Genomic DNA, 20687 nt, shown 5'->3' with positions numbered 1-20687 from the left:
CAGATCAAAAAGAGGGGAAATGAGAAAGAAAAAAACAAGCAAGCAAATAACAACAACAAAAAGGGTGAAAATACTATGTTGTGATCCACATTCAGTCCCTATAGTCCTCTCTGCATGCAGATGTGAACCATTCTTATAAGAGAAGAATTAGGCCTAGAAAGATTAATTAATTTTCCCCAAGTCTTGCAGCAAATCCTTGATATAGCCAGGACTTGAACTATTGTCTCTTTGACACAGTGCATATTTTGGCTAGTCCATGTCTAGGACCAGACACATCTTCAGATCAGTTCAGGAAATTTGGTGAGGTTGCTAAATTGAATGGTTGGCTTTTCCCTACATTTCTTGTTGTTAAACAAGGTAAGCCTGTTAGCAAAGTGAACTAAGAAGTCATCTATGAGGTAGAATTTCACAGATCATGGGGAAATCTCTTTCATCTGAACTCCTAAATTCTTCACTCTTCTACTTGCCACCCACTTGCCAATGTCAGAAATCCCTTAAACTCTTTCATACCATAGTGAAGGAACAAGATTGGGATGAAGAGACAAGACCCCTGGGAGGGGCAACAATGACCAGACTTATGTGATTCTTTAACTGATGCTAATGAGCTTTGAAAAATTTGGAGAGTTGGGTAAAACTTGTTTTGAAAAAGGAAAAGAAGGTAGTTATGAAGACTAATGAACTTCAATTCCTAGCAAGATTCTACAATACATTATTAAGGGGATCATTTTTGAACACTTAAAAAGAAAGTAGTGATCACTAGAATCAACTATGGGTTCACTAGGTCAGATGAACCTAATTTCCTTTTTTGAGCTACTAGACTGTTAGGCTAGTGGAAAACAGAAATACTTAGAATTCAGCCAGGCATTTGATAAGATCTCAGATTCTTGTGGACAAGATAGAGAGATGGATGAAAGATAATGCATTTGAATGGATTCAGACCTGATTGGAAGTTAGACTACTTAATTCTAAATCAATGGGATGATGTCAGCCATTGGTGGGTCTCTGAGAACCACATGGTTTTTTTCTACCAATATTTTTTAAAAATCAGTGACATAGATGACTGCATAACTGGTATAATTAATAAATTTCTGGTTAACATGAGGCTGGAAGATAGAGTCCCTCTTGGCAACAGTGAAGATCCAAAATAGCATGATAGGTTGTATGGATCAAATTAGCAAATGAAATTTAATAGACTTAAATATAAAGTCTTTCACATGGATTAAGAAAAATCACCTGCATAGTACAGGGGTTTTGATTTGCAGCTGGTTCAAATTTCAGCTCTTCATTTACTTTTATAACTATCATATACTTATATACCTATGCTATCTTCATGATCTTGGGTAAGTCACTTCCAATACCGGGACTTCAGTCTTCTCTATAAATTGTGAGGTTCGTACTAGAAGATGATTTCCAAGACTTCCACACAAAGTTTATGGAAAATCACATTTGTGAACTTCTCAAATTAAACTAAGTGGCTTCTAGAATCCTTTTCATCTCTAAATTTGTAATGCTATGACTTCATAGGAAAATTTAAATTACTGCTAGGAGAATCTTTCCTGAATGTAGAGCAGGCACTAGGGGAAAAGGGAAAAAGAAAGGAACGGAGAGATAGCTGAGAAAAAGTTACAGAAAGGAGACCCCAAAGTGCTTAAAATAAATGTTCCTAAATTTCTGTAGACTTCCTGATGGGCTAGATTAATGTAACTTTGCTTGCTGGTGTTATTTTACTTGAATGGTTCCTGGATCCCAGTTAGTTTGTTCACGTCTTCTCAGTACTTCTTGTCCCATAGACGGGTAACAGGGAGACAAAGGTCTGTCAAGGATCTGATAAGAGCTCTTGAGGGCAGACTGAAAGTCTCTCTGTGGGCAAGAAAAAGGAAATGGTCCCTTGGCTTTTGTAGCAACTCTGAACACTGAGAGGCCCCTTGGGGAGATGATTAGGAGAAGCAAAAGCCTTGTTAGGAAAATGACTTATTTGTTTGTTGAAAGAAATTCAGTTCTGTATCTACACAGTGTCTTCCCTTGGGACAGCTTCCTTGCAATACCTGTTGGGAACTTGGAGATAATTAATTCAGAATGAACATATCTGAACCCTCTGCTAGAGTGGATTCTAATAGAAGCTATATCCTATGGAATCTCTGTCTGTTACTCTGCTGTTCAGCAGAGACAGCTTCAGCTAAGGAAAACTTCTTCCAAATGAACAACCCACTTTGGGTTACCTGTGCCCTATTCTAAGTCTTTAGTCAATGGCTACAAATATTTATTTGGAGTAGTGTAGAAAGAATGAGTGTGGATTAGATAGGCCCTTCAGTGTTGAGATCCTCTAATTCTTCTTAATTCTCAGCTTTTTTCACATCACTCCCCTGCTCAGAAACCTTTGTGCTTAATGTGTCAAATCCCATTTCCTTTCTAACCTATGATGATCTGGTACCTTCCCTGAACTCCCATGGCTCTCAAAATCTCTCAGTCACCATTGGCAAAGATTAATTGTTCCAGATATGTCAGCCTTAACTTATATTATAATTATATATTATATTAACTATGGTTTCTGTTAAGTTTAATCTCTATGAAGGCAGAAACCACAGTTTCTATTTTTTCAGTATGTCATTCAGTGCTCAATACTTACTGACTGATGATTGATGAGAAATGAACTCCATCCATCTATTCTATATGACTGCACCTAACACTGTGATCTGGGAGGGACTTTCTAGTATTTACTCAAAGGTATAGTTGCCTCTCCTCTTTTTATTTATTCAATGTTTTCCATAGTTACATTTAAAATGATTTTTTTAGTTTCTGTTTGTTGTTTATGGTTCAGAATAGACAAGCTTTAGAACATGAGCTTTTATTGCTCAAATCAACAAAAACAAGCTCGGGCCAGTGCTCAGAATAGTTATAGTCCATTTACACCAGATGGAAAACAAGTCTTTCAACTTTCTCAGCTGCTCATCTTCCTCAGTGGGCCATGCACAGAGAGTCTAGATTCTGACTTCCAACAAATCTTGCCTTTTATTCAAATTAGGACTTCCTTCTGTCTCTGTATATTTCAGCAATATTTCAACCCTTCTCTCATCCTAACATGAGATGTTCATCCTTGATTGTTATCACCACTTCACTTTTTTACAAAGGGAGGTGATATTGAATTGCTAAAATTATATACGCTTTTCCATTCCATAGTTACTATTACTGGAAAAATCTTGCCTTTTATGTCAAATTGGACTTCCTTCCATTCTTATTTTCAAATATTTCAACCTTCTCAATGCCTAATATTGAGATTTAGTGAATCCTTATAGTCACCATCTTATTTTTACAAAGGAGTGAATATTTGACCTAAATTAATACAATTTTCCATTCATAGTTACTATTCTTGAAAGATTACATTTTGATTCAGATGATCTCCTTTCTACCAATTATTTAAAATAATCTGAAGTCTAGATAACAATTTCAGATTTAAGGTCATGGAAAACTATAGACCATCTCTATTTAAGAACCCTAAGAAAACTAGATTTGCAAGCTAGAAACAATTTTACATTTAAAAAACTTAGTTCAATTCTCCTACCCTACCCACCCCTAAGAGAATTAATGAAGTTATGCAAAACATTTCATAAAGGTCCATCTTGTGAAAACAAATGATTTCTACCTATCTAAACCTCAGAAATAAAATTTAGAAGAGATTTCACCTACACATCAGAGAGTTAAACAGACATACACACAGAGAGAGAGAAGAGAGAAAATAGAGAATGATTCCATCTGATCAAACACAACATTGTTTTACTTTGGTATATAATAATTTTACTTCTTTAAATCAGAGAGTTTCAGGTCATTTTACCTTCCTAGAAAGAGCATTCTGCTCACTCTGCATCCAGAACATTTTATTATTTGTATACATATACATTTCACTTTTTTTAGAGTTTCAGTTTTCCTTCCAATAGATGTGCTCATCCTATTCTCACAAATTATTTCCTGAATATGACCCTCACATTTATTTAGTCATTCAATAGATGCATCCTCAATTTCAATCTTTGCTAGAAGACACTACATATTTTGTACATCTAGGTCCTTTTCCTTCCCCCTGCCATTTTTAGAATTTCTTTTGCTATTCATACCTAATATTGGTATTTTTAGGTAAAAGGATATGCATGAATTTACAGCCCTTTGAGTGGCCCCAAATTTCAGTCTCTTTCAGCATCATTTCCATCACCCTTTTGCCCCCTCAGGATTTAGTATAGAACATAGATACAAGTTCATTCTGGCATGTAAAATTATTGGAGCTTGGTTAAGTGTACATGAAAAGGGGGATGCTGTGAAGAGGAAGTTGGGGGAGCATAGGAAGCGTAAGTGGAAAGTACTGGGCTTGTAGATGGTTTAAGCACATGACTTGCTAGAGACCAGAATGGTAGAAATAATGGCATGAATTTCTGTGGTCAAGAAAAAAGGAAGTGGAAATTGGCTTAGTTTCAACAGTAGTACTCTGGGTGAAATGAAACCCTGCCAGGAGAGGAAGTCACAAAACAGGGAATGATGTTTCCTTCTCTACATATTTGGTGATTGTGCCAGTAGCAAAGCTTGTTGGACTAGTTGGACGTATGAGCATTTAGGTTTGGGTTCACTGAATGGCAGAGCTGGAAGGGACCTTAGAGCTCATCTAATCTGAGCCCTTCATTTTATAGAAGATTAGGGAGTGCCTGGGTCACACCAGGAGCTGTAGAAACATGCTAAAAGTAGGGTGGGCCAATGGAGAAACTATGAAAGAGATCTGAATGCAGTTGAGGAGGTCCTGACCAAGCCTTTTGGACCAAAAAAAGGAGAGTCTAGATAATTTGGGATCTAGTCAGTCAACTAACATTTATTAAGCACCTACTATATACCAAGGCATTATGCAAAGCTCTGGGGATGAAAACTCCTATCCTCAAGGAGTTCAAGGTCCAGTGGGGGAGCAACATGTAAACAACTATGTACAAATAAACTATAGACAGGATGCATTGGATATATTCTCAGAGAGAAGTTATTAAGGAGAATGGGGAAAGGTTTCTTGTAGAGAGTATACCTTTCAAATGATGAACAGGCTGATTTCAGAAAAGCCTAAAAAAACTTACAAGAACTGATGCTGAGTGAAATGAACAGTATCAGGAGAACACTATACACAGTAATGGCAGCATTGTAACAACGGTCAACTGTGATAGACTTGGCTCTTCTTAGTAATGCAGTTATTTGAGACAATTCCAATAGACTTAGGATGGAAAATGCCATCGGCATTCAGAGAGAGAGAACTATGGAGATATTATTTTCACCTTTTTTGTTTGCTTTTTCTTTCTCATGTTTTTTTTCCCCTCAGGTCTGATTTTTCTTGTACAATGTGGCAAATATGGAAATATTTTTTAAAGGATTGCATATCTTTAACCTGTATCAGATTGTTTGCTATCTTGGGGAATGGGGAAGTGAGTGAGGAAGAAAAAAAATTGGGACACAAAGTCTTTTAAAAAATGAATGTTGAGAATGTACCTTTATCTGAGATTTGAAGAAAGCCAGGAGGATGAGATGAGAAGCAAGAGTGTTCAAGGAATGAGAGACAGTGGGTGAAAATGTGTGGAATGGGAAGCTTATTCAAGGAACAGTCAGTCAAGAAATAGTATAATTGCATCTAAGAGTACGTAGAAGAAAGGAAGGGGTAAAAAGAATTAGGAAGGAGGGATGCCAAAAAGGAGGAATAGTAAGAAAGAAAGCCACATATTACAGAATCACCTCAAACATTACCTTTCACTGACATTGTTAGTTGTTTGGACTGCTCAGGTCCAGGGTAGGGGGAATCAATTCTTTATTGACCCTGAATACTCTCATCTTGAGATGAAGCACTCAAGTATAAGCCTAGGTGACTGTATAGGTCAGTATAAGATGAGAATCACTGAGTATTGGGATGGTAGTTCTTTCTCAATCTTGATTGCTTTCCTTTTATTTTTCCATAGTAAAAGACGTTAAGGATTTTAAGTCTGAAGGAGTGTATAGATCCCTGGGGAGGATGGAAGTCACTTGAAGGAAAGGTTGCTTGATTCTCTTGCAACACAAGTTGCTTTCCCTTTTTAGGGGGCTGGAAATGGGGGAGAGAATAGAAAACCATTATTCTAACCAGAGCATAAATCTGGGGGATTACAAAGGTCCCTAAGGAAGTAGAAGCCCACTAGAGAGGATTTCTTGATTATGGGCTTTGGTGGGTAATTTTGCACTTTCTTTTGTTGGGTTAAATAAAGACTGTCTTGAGTTTAATATCTGTTAACCTTTATGGTTCATGATAACTAAAAGTTTTTTCCTTTTATGGTAGAAACCCAGATGAGAACCAGGGTTAAGTGAAGCATATTTGCTGAATCTTGAAGGGAACTTGGAATTCCAAGAGGTAGAGCTGAAGAGAAAGAGAATTCCTGGAAGAGGGGAAAGGCTGTATGTGCATGGAATTAGGAAATGAGAAATTGTATATAGAAAAGGGATTAAGCTAGACTGTCTAGTTGTTTGTAGTCGTGTCCAACTCTTTGTGATCCCTTTTGGGGTTTTCTTGACAAAGATATTGAAGTGCTTTGTCATTTCCTTCTTCAGTTCATATTACAAAAGAGGAAACTAAGACAAATAGGATTGTGACTTGCTCAGATCAAACTCCTAGTAAGCATCTGAGATGAGATTTGAATTCAGATATTCTTGATTGCAGGCCTTGCATTCTATTTATGGTGCCACGTAACTGCCCTATTCTTTCCATAGCTCCTAGCTAATAACACTCCTTCTTGCACTCAAAAGCAATAATACAGAATTACTTTTGTTTCCACTGCATCAGAGAAAGAGAATGTTCCAATGTTTCTAAATGCATCAGCCACTTTGTGCCTCTTCCTCTTGTGATCCGGCCAAATTGCTCTTCTCTGGTCCTTATACAACACTACATCAATCTGCCTTTGTGCTAGCTATCCTCCATGTCTGGAAAGCCTTCCCTCCTTACTTCCCTCTCACAATATTCCCTTTTTATTTTAATAATAATATTTTATATGTTCTTTATAAATATGATTTCATTTGATCCTCATAACAACCTTGGGAGGAAAGTGCTCCATCTTACAGATAAGGAAAATAATCTGAGTCAGATAAATAACTTGTCCAGGGTCACATAGATGGAAAGCTGAATTTACTCTCAGGTCTTCCTGACTCAGTTGTTGCTTTAAGACACACTGCAGACATCATCTTCAAAATAGAGCCTTTCTTCATCCCCTTCTCATCCCCTGAAATTGGTGTTTTCTCTCTCCCAATTAGCTTGTATTTAACTAGTATAAATTTGTAGTTTCTTTATTTTTACTTTATATGTATGCAAAATCTCTCTCTTTCTCTGTCTTTCTCTCTTCCATATGCATCTATGTGTGGATTAAACAACACACATATATGTTGACATACATATATACATATATATATATATATATATACTTGTTGTCTCCCCCATTAATCTCCTTCAACTATTTTATTTTTTGTACTTTATTCCAAGAACTGTCACAGTACTTGATACACAGTTGGCACTTAACTAAGTGCTTGTTGGTTAGTTGGCTGATCAGGCTGTAGGCTAAAGTAGTGGAAGACACCAAAAGGACATTTGGTAGGCGAGGACACCGAGTTATCTTGTATGTATACAGAGAACATGTTGAAGTATAGAAGAATAAAATAAAGTGGAAGACACAGGCAGAGGAGGCTTCTGGGAATGTCATCCTGCAGATGGTGACCAGAATATAGGTGTAAGGAGTATACTTTGTATGATGGAGATGGTGGGAAGAGTGACTGAGATAATAAAAGAATCCAGAAGGACTTTTTCCATGATAATGTCAGTGCAGGTAAGTTAATGTGCTGATGTGTATGTGTGTTGTTGAAATTATTGTTTTCGTTGGGACCATGTTAATGCAATCTGTCTGCATGGCTGAATTAGCTGCACTGATGGCCTTGGTCCCTGCCTCTGGCTACACACCCTAGTGTTTGGATCTGATGGAGTGTTAGAAGTGAGAGTGGCAGATGAACATGAATTGACCACTCCTAGGCTATAATGATGAAGAGAAGACGTTCTTTCCGGTCATGAAGATTTCATTAGTCAGTAGGGTCATAATAGATCAAGAGGCTCAGAGGAGCATGCATTTTGAGTTAGAGGGAACTGAGAGAGAATTTAGTCCCAGCAGGTCATTTTACAAGGGAGGAAGCTGAAACCCAGAGATGTTGTCATGTGCCTAAGGTCACACAGATAGGTAGAGTCTGGATTGTCCTTAGGTTCTGTTAACTGCAAGTTCAGTGCTCCTTCCCCTACATTGAGTTGCCTCTTGAATCTGTCTCTTCTGATGAAGCTGACCAGCAGCTTTGCAGAGAACCAAGAGGAACAGTGAATATCAGGCAAGGAAGAAGACTTTCAAAAGGAAATACACGGGTAGGGAAATCTGAGGATCAGTCTAAGTCAAGTTTAATGTGATATATTTCCTCTAATAATGATAACTGGCCATAGTGGCAGAATGATAATATTCTCTGTTCAGTCAATCCTTTCTTGAGTTCCCAGATAGCCAGACAACATCACTGTTATGATAAAAGGACAATATCATCACTGGGAAAGACTCTAGAGCATAGAATATGCAATGTCAGGAATGGGGGGCACTTAGATTATTTAACATGAGGTGTAAGAGCTGGGTTAGTAAGAACAAAGAATATATAATGGAACCTACATAGAACCCATATAGACCTCTGTATATATGTCAGAGCTGGAGGACGCCTTGACAATGTAGTTGACCCACCCTTCATTTTACAGAAGGGCAACTGATTCCAAAGTCACTGAGTAGATCCAAAGGATAACCCCAAAGAGGAGTTCCTTTCATTCTGTGAGTTCCTATGAAATGAACCTAACTATTATACTATAATATTCGGGTCAGACTTTTCCATGATCAGGTTGATTAACAAAAGAACAAAAGAGCTAACATTTCTTATTTTCTAATTCTAATAAAGACAAATTATGTCTTATATGACCTTTCCCAATTCTTCCCTTTGAGATTATATTCCATTTTGTAAGTACAAATTTGTTTGCATGCTGTCCTCATTAGAATGTAAGCTCCTTGAGGGCGGAGACTATATTTCACCTTTTCTTTTTATGTCCATCCCTTAGCCCAGTGCTTAGTACCCACTAAGAGTTTAATAAATGTTTTTTAATGGATTGAATTTGGAGGAATGGTCCCAAATAAATGTATGACATTAATAGGTTTAACCAAAAAAAAATCTTTATTTCTTTCAATGAACACTAGAGAGAGACAGGATGACAATGGGGGCAGTGTGCTGGAGAAGAAAGGAAAGTGTATATAAAGAGAGTTTGGCCTTGGGCTGTTTATGAGGAATTGCAATAAAGGAGAAGAGAATGGGGAATTGTCATTGGGTTGCACAGAAGGACAGAAAAGGGAATTTAAGGATATCTTCATTTCCTCAGCAAAGCTGAGGCAGGTTGAGTTGGTGGGAGAAGAGCATAGTGTGGGAGGTTTGAGGAAAGAAGAAAAAGGTTTGCAACAGTTTCTGTCGTGAGTGGGATAGAAGTAGCCACTGTAACCTTGCTATAGTGAGAATCCAATTGAGTTTAGAGAACTGTGTTCTATCTAACATAGATAGGTAGTATGGAGAGGCAAATGAGAACCATGGAGCCAGATACATACTGGGCCAGTCAAGTTGTTATATCATTTATCAATAAAAAAGTATATAGAAGATATGAAGATCTAAACTGGAAGGGGCAGTTAGACAGTGCAGTGGGTGGAGCACTGGCCTCAGAGTTAGTCAAATCTGACCTCAGATACTTGACTCTTACTATCTGTGTCACCCTGGCATGTCACAATTCCAATTGCCTCCAAAAAAGAAATGAAACTGGGGAAGGAAATGGCAAACCACTCCAGTATCTTTGCTCAGAAAACCCCAAATGTCATGGAGAGTTGGACATAACTGAAATGACTGCACAGCAAGAAGGAAACAGAGATTAAGTGGGTGTTTATTTGGGCTGGGTAAGTGGAGAACTTCCCTGATAAATGATGGGCTGTGATGTAGTGGGTCTGAGAGTAGCAATAGGTTCTAGAGTAGAGTTCAAGCCAAAAATATGACCTCTCTTCTCTGTCAAAAAATGCTGTCAGACTAACTAGAGTTAGTACTTTATTCCCTTCCAGTTCTACTGAATCCATGATTTCCAATGATTTCTCTTATTTGGTGATTCTTGACCCAGGGTGCTTGAAACTAGATTTGACAAATATTTTGATAACTGCCTTTCTGTCTAACTGGTTTCCTTGTAATTCTATATATTTCAGATTCATGCCTACAAAAACATGATGCTGAGATGGGGTCAGAGACTTCACTAGACTCACTGTGCAAGGGGGCCAGGACACAGAAAAGCTTCTGCTCTAATTGCCCAATCAGCCAAGGCCAAAAAGGTCTAAAACTCCAACTTAAGTCAGATCAGGGATCCCAGAAACCTAGTTTGAAGGTGAGTCTCTTATGGCAATAATGTCTTTTTCATTGTTTTTAACAAGACTAGCCCTGTGTTTTTGTTTAATAAATGCTTGTCATATGACATCCTTTTTGGGGGTCTCAGTGCCATCACTTTTTCCAAAATGAGGGGGGGTGGTGTTTTTACAGTGGCAAGTGGGGTGATGCTTGTATAAGTATGTGTTTCTATCTGTGAAAGTGTCACTCAATCATTCAAGCATTTATTATACACTTACCACATACTGGCCCTGTCTGTATGTTTATACTATTAATCTATATGTTATTATATGTGTGGGGGCGCCCACAAGTATCTGTGTTATTCAGCCCATAGGGTCCTTGAAGTGGAAGTTTCAAGACCTCTGATTCAAAGAGCAGTAGTTTTCTTGGGGACCTCTGGGGAACTGGACTTTATGCTCTGATAGTCTCTCCTAACTTCTTCTCTCTGATTAACAGATTTAAAGCGGCAGTTCAGGTGCCCCTGGAGATGACAGTTGCTTGGTTGTGGGATAGCTCAGCTGTGGCAATGTGAGTGCATGCTGATATTCCCAACTGATTCCTCTCTGGCTTTTGCAGTGGGGATGTGCTCCATCCCAGTGATGATGGCATCCATGGGAGTTTGGGGGTTCTGTTTCCATGGCAACAATCCATAGGAGGTTTTCCCTGCTGATCCAGAAAGACAGCTTTCTGCAGGGCTGTTCTTTGCCTCGGGTTCCCGTGTGGGTATGTTACTTCCTCCTTGAATCATCTTTGTTTCACTAATAATGATAATTGGCAATAAAAGCAGAATGATAATCTCCTCTGCTCAGAGTCAATCTTCTGTGAGTTCCCAAATAACCAGCTGATATTGCTACTCCGTGCCGAAAGAGCAATGGTATCAAATGTTGTTTGGTATTAAATGGTATCAAATGTTGGAAGGATTTAGAATCCAGAATGTATACAGTGTCAGAAATATAGACTATCAGAACTAGAAAGCTTAGAATACAGAACATAGAATACCAGAACCTCATAGAGCCCATGACACTTCAGGATATATAATGTTAGAACTGTAAGGGAAAGTGTTAGAATGTCAGAGTTAAAAGAGATCTAAGAACTTAAAACGGAGAATGTCAGTTGTGGATGGAACTTTATAATATAGATGGTTGGATCCAAAAGGGACCTTGAAAATCTAGCTCAATATCTACCTGTTCCTTTGTTTTGGGGAAACCGAGACCAAAGAAGGTCTAAGGAGACACAAAGAGCTAGTGGAAGATGGAGTGTTCAGTGGAATTTTTCCCATTACATCCCACTTCCACCACTGGAGAAACCCTCTGTCATGGATCTTGGCAGTTTAGTGCAGTGTAAGAAATGAAGTCTTTGGAATCAAGGGCATGGGTTCAAATCCTGGTTTGGCTATTGACTATCTGTGTGATATTGGTTGACCTCTCTGAGATGAATTTACCTCATCTTTAAAGTGAGGGGACTGGATCTGATGGGTCCTAAGTTCCTTTTCAGTTCTGTCTATATGATCTTATGATTCAAGTCTTTGACGTATATCAATGGATCTCATTTCACTAATGTGGGTACCTATTCCAGATTAGACCCAATGTTTGTCTGTCTTTCCTAAGGGACTCTCATCCACTTCTTTCCACCCATTTCTATAAGAAATCCAGTTGAAATGCTAGGGATCTTCCTTTAGTTTCTTGACATTAAATGGATAGTAGAGGAGCATGGATTAACCATTGATTGTCCAATGAATTTTCTATGCAATTGACCCATTTTTTTTCTTTCCCTAGTCATACTTTTCTTTTCTTTTTAGCTTTTTATTTTCAAAACATATGCATAGATAGTTTTCAACATTCACCCTTGCAAAACCTTGTATGCTAAATTTTTTCTTCCTCTTTTCTCCTCACTCCCTCCCTTAGACAGTAAGTAATCCAATAAATATTAAACATGTGAAAATTTTCTACACATATTTCCACAATTATATTATGCAAGAAAAATCAGATCAAAAAGAAAAGAAAATGAGAAAGAAAACAAAACGCAAGCAAACAATAATAAAAAAAGTGAAAATACTATGTTGTGATCCACACTCAATTCCCACAGTCCTCTCTCTGGATGCAGATGTATCTCTCTATCATAGGTCTTTTGGAATTGGCCTAAATCATCTCATTGTTGAAAAGAGCCATGTCCATCAAATTTGATCATCATACAATCTTGCTGTTGCTGTGTACAATGTTCTTTTGGTTCTATTCATTTCACTTAGCACCAGTTCGTGTAAGTCTCTCCAGGCCTGTTGGAAATCATCCTGCTGATTGTTTCTTGTCTTTCTGTTGATCATTTTGTCTCTCTCTTTTTCTCTCTTTCTTTCTTTCTCTTTTTCTCTCTTTCTTTTACTCTGGCAATTGGGGTTAAGTGACTTAAGGGTCACACAGTTAGGACATGTTAAGTGTCTGAGAATAGATTTGAACTCAGGTTCTCCTGACTTCAGGGCTGTTGTTCTATCCATCGTGCCATCTTAACTGCCCCTGATCATTTCTTATAAAACAATAATATTCCATAACATTATTTAGCCATTCCCCAACTGATGGGCAGTTACTCAGTTTCCAGTTCTTTGCCACTACAAAAAGGGTTGTTACAAATATTTTTACACATATGGGTCCTTTTTCATTTTTTTTATCTCTTTGGGATACAGACTCAGTAGAAAACTGCTGGATCAAAGACTATGCACAGTTTGATAACTCTTTGGGCATAGTTCCATATTGCTTCCCTGAATGGTTGAATCAGTTCATAACTCTACCAACAATGTATTAGTGTCCCAGTTTTTCCACATCCCCTTCAATATTTATCACTATCTTCTTCTGTCATCTTAGCCAATCTGAGAGGTCATACTTTTCTTAATAGTATCTTTTATATTCTTCTCTGATATTTCTTTTTTGTAATTCCTCTGTCACTTAAGCCCAATTGCCTAAAAAAAAGAAAAAAAATGATGCCATTTCTTAAATTTTTTTAAATTATAAAATTAGCCATCATCAATAAACACAAATGTTTCAATGTCTAAAAAACAACAGCAACAAAAAGAGGATTATGAAAAATGTAAACTTCTATTATATAAATGTTTAAAAATTGTCAGGCCGATAAGCATTTATTAAGTACTAAGGATATAGAGAAAGGCAAAAACATGGTTTCTGCTTTCAAGGAGTTCACAATCTAATAGGAGAGACCATATGCAAATAACATATATAATATTTAAATAAAATAAAAGATAAATATATAATAATATTTATTATAAAATAATATAAATAATATAAAATAAAATACAATTTTACAGATGAAGAAACCAAGTCAATTGTTTAGCAGGACATAGGTAGGCAGGTTTTGAGCTTGGATTGTTCTCACTGTAGAGCTATCCTCTAATCACTATTCTCCACTGTTGTTAGTAGGGATGGGACTTGGTAGAAGGGAAAAGGAGGGTCGATGGAAATTATTTGGATTTGTTTTTAATTTTCAGTTCTCCAGTGCTAGTGAAAAGAGACCAAAATTGGTGAATAAAAACATAAATATCAGATTGTGGTTTTAGGATTCCACTCAGCTCTATATGTTGGTAATGAATGGCCTCATAATCTTAGGAAAGACCTGGCATCAGAAGGTCTGGATTCAAATCTCAGTTTTGCTACTTGATGTGATCTAAGGAAATTGTTTACTGATAAATAAGTATGTTAAAAATAAATATTTTTTATTATCTTTAAAACATTAAATTTAACAAAGTAGTAAAAACTTGCCCTACTTATGTGTCCTTTTCTGAACTTCCTTTTTTTTTGTGTGTATGTATGTGTCTATATATATATATATATATATGCATTTTATTTATCTCCTTCCTTCCTTCCTTCTTTCCTTCCTTCCTCCTTTCTTTCTCTTCCTTCCTTATTGGTTTCTTTTCCTTCTATTAATATTAACTCTCCCTCTCTACTTCCCAAAAGAAACTTTCTCTTATGACAAGGGAGCATAATGACAAATAAGCATAATTGAACAAAACAAATCAAGTTCATTAGATTGTAAGCTTCTTGAAGAGAGAAAAAAAATTTTTTTTTGCTTCTTTTTATCCCCTTTGCATGGCACAGTATATGGCAAATAGTAGATGCTAAATAAATAGCATTATTGATTAATTGACATCATTGACTGTCTGGAAATGTCTGCCTCCTTCAAGGCAGCTAGGTGGTACAGAGGGTACAATACTGGATTCAGTCAAAAAGAACTGAGTTCAAATATGATCTCAAATATTTCCTAGATGTGTGATTCTGGATAAGTTGGTTAGTCTCTGTTTGCAACAGTTTCCTTAATTGTTAAAAGGACAAATAATGGCACCTATCTCTCAGAGTTACTGCTAGAATCAAATGAGATAATGTGCAGCACAGTGCTTGGCACATAGCAGGTGCTTAATAAATACTTATTTCCCCCTTCTTCTGAACTTCTAGTCTATTATCTCTTTGCTAAGAGGGGAAAGGCATGCTCCACCATTAGTTTTTTGAAGTCATGATTGGGATTGGATTGATCAATTTTGAATTCCATTACTATTGTTGCTCTGTAAACTGTTCTTTTACATCATTGTTTGCTCTCACTTTATACAGGTCTTTCCACATTTCTCTGCACTCTCTAATAATTATTTCTGGTAGCACAATAATTTTATATATTATAGCTTTTTATTTACAAAACATACGCACGGGTAATTTTTTAACGCTGACCCTTGCAAAACCTTCTGTTCCCACTTTCCCCCTCTTTTTCCCTTTCCCCTAGATGGCAGATAGTCCAATGCATGTTAAGTCACAATAATATTATATTAGGTTCATATGCCACTATCTGTTCAATCATTTCTCAGTCAATATGTATCCAACGTGTTTCTAAGAACCATGACGTTTCCCAAAGATAATTCAACTTTGCTCCTTATTCAGTTCCAAGTCCTTGTCTCTGCAGAGTATCTATTAAAGATATAGGTACATATGGATTAACTTTCTGAGCTATCTACATAATTGCATCTTATAGTCTTGATAAAAGACATTCTTCATCCACTTGGTTTTTCCAAGGTGGATGGTTCAATAAAATTCTTTTGAATGATTATATGTGTCAGTTAAAAAGCTCTGAGATATAGTAGGGCTCAATGTAGTCAGCATAGCACTATTTCTAATCATGCCTTCTTTATACCATCTCTAAGTAATTCTTTAGTTTTAACTGACTGAAGCCTTGGGCAAGCATTTATCATCTTCCTGTTTATGTCTTGTTTGAAATTAAAATCAAAGAACTTTTAAACAAGGCAATCTTTGTCATTACATTTTTCAAAGAATCTTATATGATTTTAGCAGACTCATTGTTCACAGAGACCCTTTAAGGAACCATTTTGGTCTCCAGAATCAAATGCTGATTTTATAGTCCCCCAAACAAAAACAACTTAGTGAGATCTTATATTCTTTATATGTTCAGTTAATTGCATGACTGCAAAGTTACGGTCTGCTATAGAATTTCATTTTTGAAAGTTCATGTAGTCCCTTCTTAATCCTGGCTGTTTTCAAAGACTTTGGAGCACTGGGAAAGTATCTATATAGGTTATTAGATGGGAATAGACCAGGTAAATTCATAACAATAGATATTCTTTTGGTCCTTTGTGTGTGTACATATGTGCATGTGCACGTGCTTGTAGGTATATGTATGTGATTATAATAAGCTCCAAATAACTAATATGGCAGAAACTAGGCATTGATCCATACTTAATGCCGTACACCAAGATAAGGTCAAAATGGGTTCATGACCTAGGCATAAAGAATGAAATTATTAATAAATTAGAGGAACAAGGATAGTTTACCTCTCAGACCTGTGGAAGGGGAAGGTCTTTATGACCAAAGCAGAACTAGAGATCATTACTGATCACAAAATAGAAAATTTCGATTATACCAAACTGAAAAGTTTTTGTACAAACAAAACTAATGCAGACAAGATTAGAAGGGAAGCAATAAACTGGGAAAATATTTTTACAGTCAAAGGTTCTGATAAAGGCCTCATTTCCAAAATATATAGAGAATTAACTCTAATTTATAAAAAATCAAGCCATTCTCCAATTGAAAAATGGTCAAAGGATATGAACAGACAATTCTCAGATGAAGAAATTGAAACTATTTCTAGTCATATGAAAAGATGCTCCAAGTCATTATTAATCAGAGAAATGCAAATTAAGACAACTCTAAGATACCACTACACACCTGTCAGATTGGCTAAGATGACAGGAAAAAATAATGATGATTGTTGGAGGGGATGCGGGAAAACTGGGACATTGATGCATTGTTGCTGGAGTTGTGAACGAATCCAACCATTTTGGAGAGTAGTTTGGAACTATCCTCAAAAAGTTATCAAACTGTGCATACCCTTTGATCCAGCAGTGTTACTACTGGGATTATATCCCAAAGAGATTATAAAGAAGGGAAAGGGACCTGTATGTGCACGAATGTTTGTGGCAGCCCTTTTTGTAGTGGCTAAAAACTGGAAACTGAATGGATGTCCATCAGTTGGAGAATGGCTGAATAAATTGTGGTATATGAATATTATGGAATATTACTGTTCTGTAAGAAATGACCAACAGGATGATTTCAGAAAGGCCTGGAGAGACTTACACGAACTGATGCTGAGTGAAATGAGCAGGACCAGGAGATCATTATATACTTCAACAACAATACTATATGATGACCAGTTCTGATGGACCAGGCCATCCTCAGCAACGAGATCAACCAAATCATTTCCAATGGAGCAGTAATGAACTGAACCAGCTATGCCCAGAAAAAGAACTCTGGGAGATGACTAAAAACCATTACATTGAATTCCCAATCCCTATATTTATGCACACCTGCATTTTTGATTTCCTTCACAAGCTAATTGTACAATATTTCAGAGTCTGATTCTTTTTGTACAGCAAAATAACGTTTTGGTCATGTATACTTATTGTGTATCTAATTTATATTTTAATATATTTAACATCTACTGGTCATCCTGCCATCTGGGGGTGGGGGGTAAGAGGTGAAAAATTGGAACAAGAGGTTTGGCAATTGTTAATGCTATAAAGTTACTCATGCATATAACCTGTAAATAAAAGGCTATTAAATTAAAAACAATATAATAAGCTCCAAATATTTAATTTCTTTTTCTCTTGGGAATCTATTGCCCCAGTGTCCCCTAAATCATGCTGCTTCCAATATGATCTCCATTGTATATACTTGATCTTGTTCAGCTTTACTCTTTGATCTGGAGGTTCTGAAATTTGGCAATACTATTCCAATGTATTTTCTACAAAGGATCTTGTTTAGGTAGTGATTGGGGGATTTTTCTATTTCTGCTTTCCCCTCATGTTCTATCAGTCCAGGACAATTTTCTTTCTTTCTTTTTTTAAATTAAATCTTTTTATTTTCAAAATATATGCACAGATAATTTTCAACATTCACCCTTGCCAAACCTTGTGTTCCAAATTTTTTCCCCTCCCTTCCCTCCACCCCTTCCCCTAGATGGCAAGTAATCCAATATATGTGAAACATGTGCAGTTCTTCTATACATATTTCCACATATCATGCTATACAAGAATGTATGGGATGGGTGCAAGACCCCTTTCCCAAATTAACTAAGCAGAGACATCTTCAGGTACAAAGAGAAAGCATTTATTTAATCCCTGGAGGGAGAGGCCCAAACACAACTCTTACCTCCTGGAACCTGACCAGCTTCTAGCTTGTCTGGGATTTAAAAAGCAAAAGACCAGAGCCTTTTCATTGGATAGACTAAAAGGACATAACCATTCTTGACCAATGTTGTCTGCTTCCTGTGGGTCATGTCACTTCTTGTGGTTCTGACCTTTAGAGATCATGTGATTTCCCAGGGTCCTTCTTGGACCCAGAGTCCAAGGCCTGATCTCCCAGCTCACATAGGGATCATGTGACTCCATCTCAGACTGAGAAAATTTCATTCAATCAGTTCCATTCAAGAAGAATCAGATCAAACAAGAAAAAAATGAGAAAGAAAACAAAAGTAAACAGGAATAAAAAAAAATGAAAATGCTATGTTGTGATTCACACTCAGTCAGATGGCTCTCTCTCTCACAAGACCCTCTCCTCACAAGGCCTGAATCACCTCACTGTTGAAAAGAACCATATTCCAGGATAATTTTCTAGGATTATTTCCTGCATTATTGTGTCAAGGTTCTCTTTTTGGTCACAATTTTCTGATTCTTCTTGATTTGTTCTCTAGATCTGCATTTTTCTTATGAATGAAGTTGATGTAAACTGTGTCCTCTTGATCTTTGGGGAGGGGTGGAGAAACCCTAAAAAACTCAACCCCTCCTGACCTCTGGGAGGGGCCCCCACCGTCCTGTTCATGGGGGAAACTCCCAGTTGGTAATCTCCTCCTACAATTCAATTGGAGATCTTGGCCTAGGACATTATCACTATTCTTTATTGAGTTGAAAATTAGTCCCTTAAATTCATCTGGAGATTGGTCCTTAGCTCTGAGCCACAAAAACCCAATATAATCAAAGTCTGAACCGCACACCTCCACTAAATTTCTTTTCGGAAGAGCCTACTGAGTTATTTTCTCAGTGTAATAAACCCGTTTTTGCCACAAATTTTGCCTGCTTTTGGAATTGTGAATTCTTTTGCAAAGAATCCACAGCACCAACTAAGGGATCTCTCAACCCTCATTTCTCACATGTCAACAAAGTGAACTGTAGCTATCTCACAAGATGGAAACAGTCTTCTAAAAATTGAGTGAAGGTCCTCTATGCCCCAGGCCTAAGTTTCTTTCTCCAGAAATCATGTGGTTTACAAAGAATGGGATCATGTATCACTTTTCTTTGCGAGACTTTAGTCTCACCTTAGTATTAAAACTCCCATATAAGTGATTTAGTAATCCTAAAGATGTAGTTGGGTTAGAAGTTTTTCCTTATTTATGACTTAGAATGTGAGGTCATTTGGCCTGATTAATCAGGGCAAAAGTCTAGCCTATAGGAAGTATTTACCCCAGGCCCGTGTATAATCATTTTTTGCTTACTGTACCTTGCCTCTCCTTGTCTTGACTACTTCTTGGAAGTGAGAAGCTCTTTCTCATGAGGGTGTAATAAAATGATTTTCTGCTTTTATGTTGAGAAATCTTGATATATTTGAGTCTTTGCCCCACACGTTAATGAGATTTTTCACATTCTGTTCTATTTTCTCATTCTTTATAATGTTTTGTCATTTCTTGGTCTCTCATAGCTTCTCCCGATTCTAATTTTCAAAGAGTTATTTTCATCTTTGAGATTCTGTATTTCCTTTTCTAATTGGTTAACTTTGCCAGAATCCAGCTCCAGTGAAAACCAAGGGGTTGAATCTGAAATGAATATCCAAGGCTGGGTTGAAGGTACCCTTTGTAATCTCTGTTTATTAATCTGAGAGCCAGGGTTTATATACTCTTTAATTAGTGTTACATTAACACCAGCTACTTCCAGGTGACACCATATACATTTCACAGTTAATGCATAAACCATACTTTGACATTTCAGTATCCCCCTTAATGCTCATTGATACCAACAGAATTGTAAATAGTTGTGATGTTTATCAATATCAAAAGTCATCAATACCAAAGTATTTGTCAAAATAGTTGTAAATAGCAGAAATTATCATAACAATGTATTTACCAAGACAGAGTCATAAATAGCACAGTTGAGCTGCCTTGTTCCTTTCACATGCATTCTCTATTAACATTATTCTAAATTTATTTCAAATATGTCTTTCATTCATTTTTTAAGGGGGGAGTTGACCCAATGCTTTGAATTGTTCATCTTACAGAAAGCAGGTCTCAAGTAATACCTGGACCAGACTCTTTCCTGTACCTGGACTTATTCAGTACTGGCCCTCTACATAACTTTTTTTTTTTTTTTCATAATCTTCTTTTTCTTAGATGGCTTAAATTTTTTTTTCTTTAGTTTTTCTTCAATGTCTCAGTTGATTTTTGAATTCTTTTTTGAGTTCTTCTACAAATTCTCTCTGGGCAGGGAGTCATTTCACCTTACTTTTTGGGGTAGAAGCTTTTTTTACTTCAGTGTCCTCCCCCTTCATCTGAAAATAAACCCTGCTCTTCCCTTTTCTCATATTATTTCAATGGTGGGGTTCTTTCTTCTTTGCCGGTTCTTTTTTTTTTTTGTTTTTTTTAATAAG

At 36.8% G+C, this 20687-nt stretch overlaps 1 long non-coding RNA gene across 1 annotated transcript; it reads left to right on the top strand.

Annotated features, from left to right (window-relative positions):
- The first annotated feature begins 9938 nt into the window (after positions 1 to 9938).
- LOC111721465 lies at positions 9939 to 12263 on the top strand. Its single transcript, XR_002770650.2, has 3 exons — positions 9939 to 10022; positions 10320 to 10495; positions 10951 to 12263. It is a non-coding gene; the product is annotated as an uncharacterized LOC111721465 (long non-coding RNA).
- The last annotated feature ends 8424 nt before the right edge of the window (positions 12264 to 20687 follow it).

This window comes from Sarcophilus harrisii, chromosome 6 (genome assembly GCF_902635505.1).
Source record: "Sarcophilus harrisii chromosome 6, mSarHar1.11, whole genome shotgun sequence".
Classification (NCBI taxonomy): domain Eukaryota; kingdom Metazoa; phylum Chordata; class Mammalia; order Dasyuromorphia; family Dasyuridae; genus Sarcophilus; species Sarcophilus harrisii.
The sequence above is the reverse complement of the archived record's forward strand: the minus strand, read 5'-3'. Positions and strand labels throughout refer to the sequence as shown.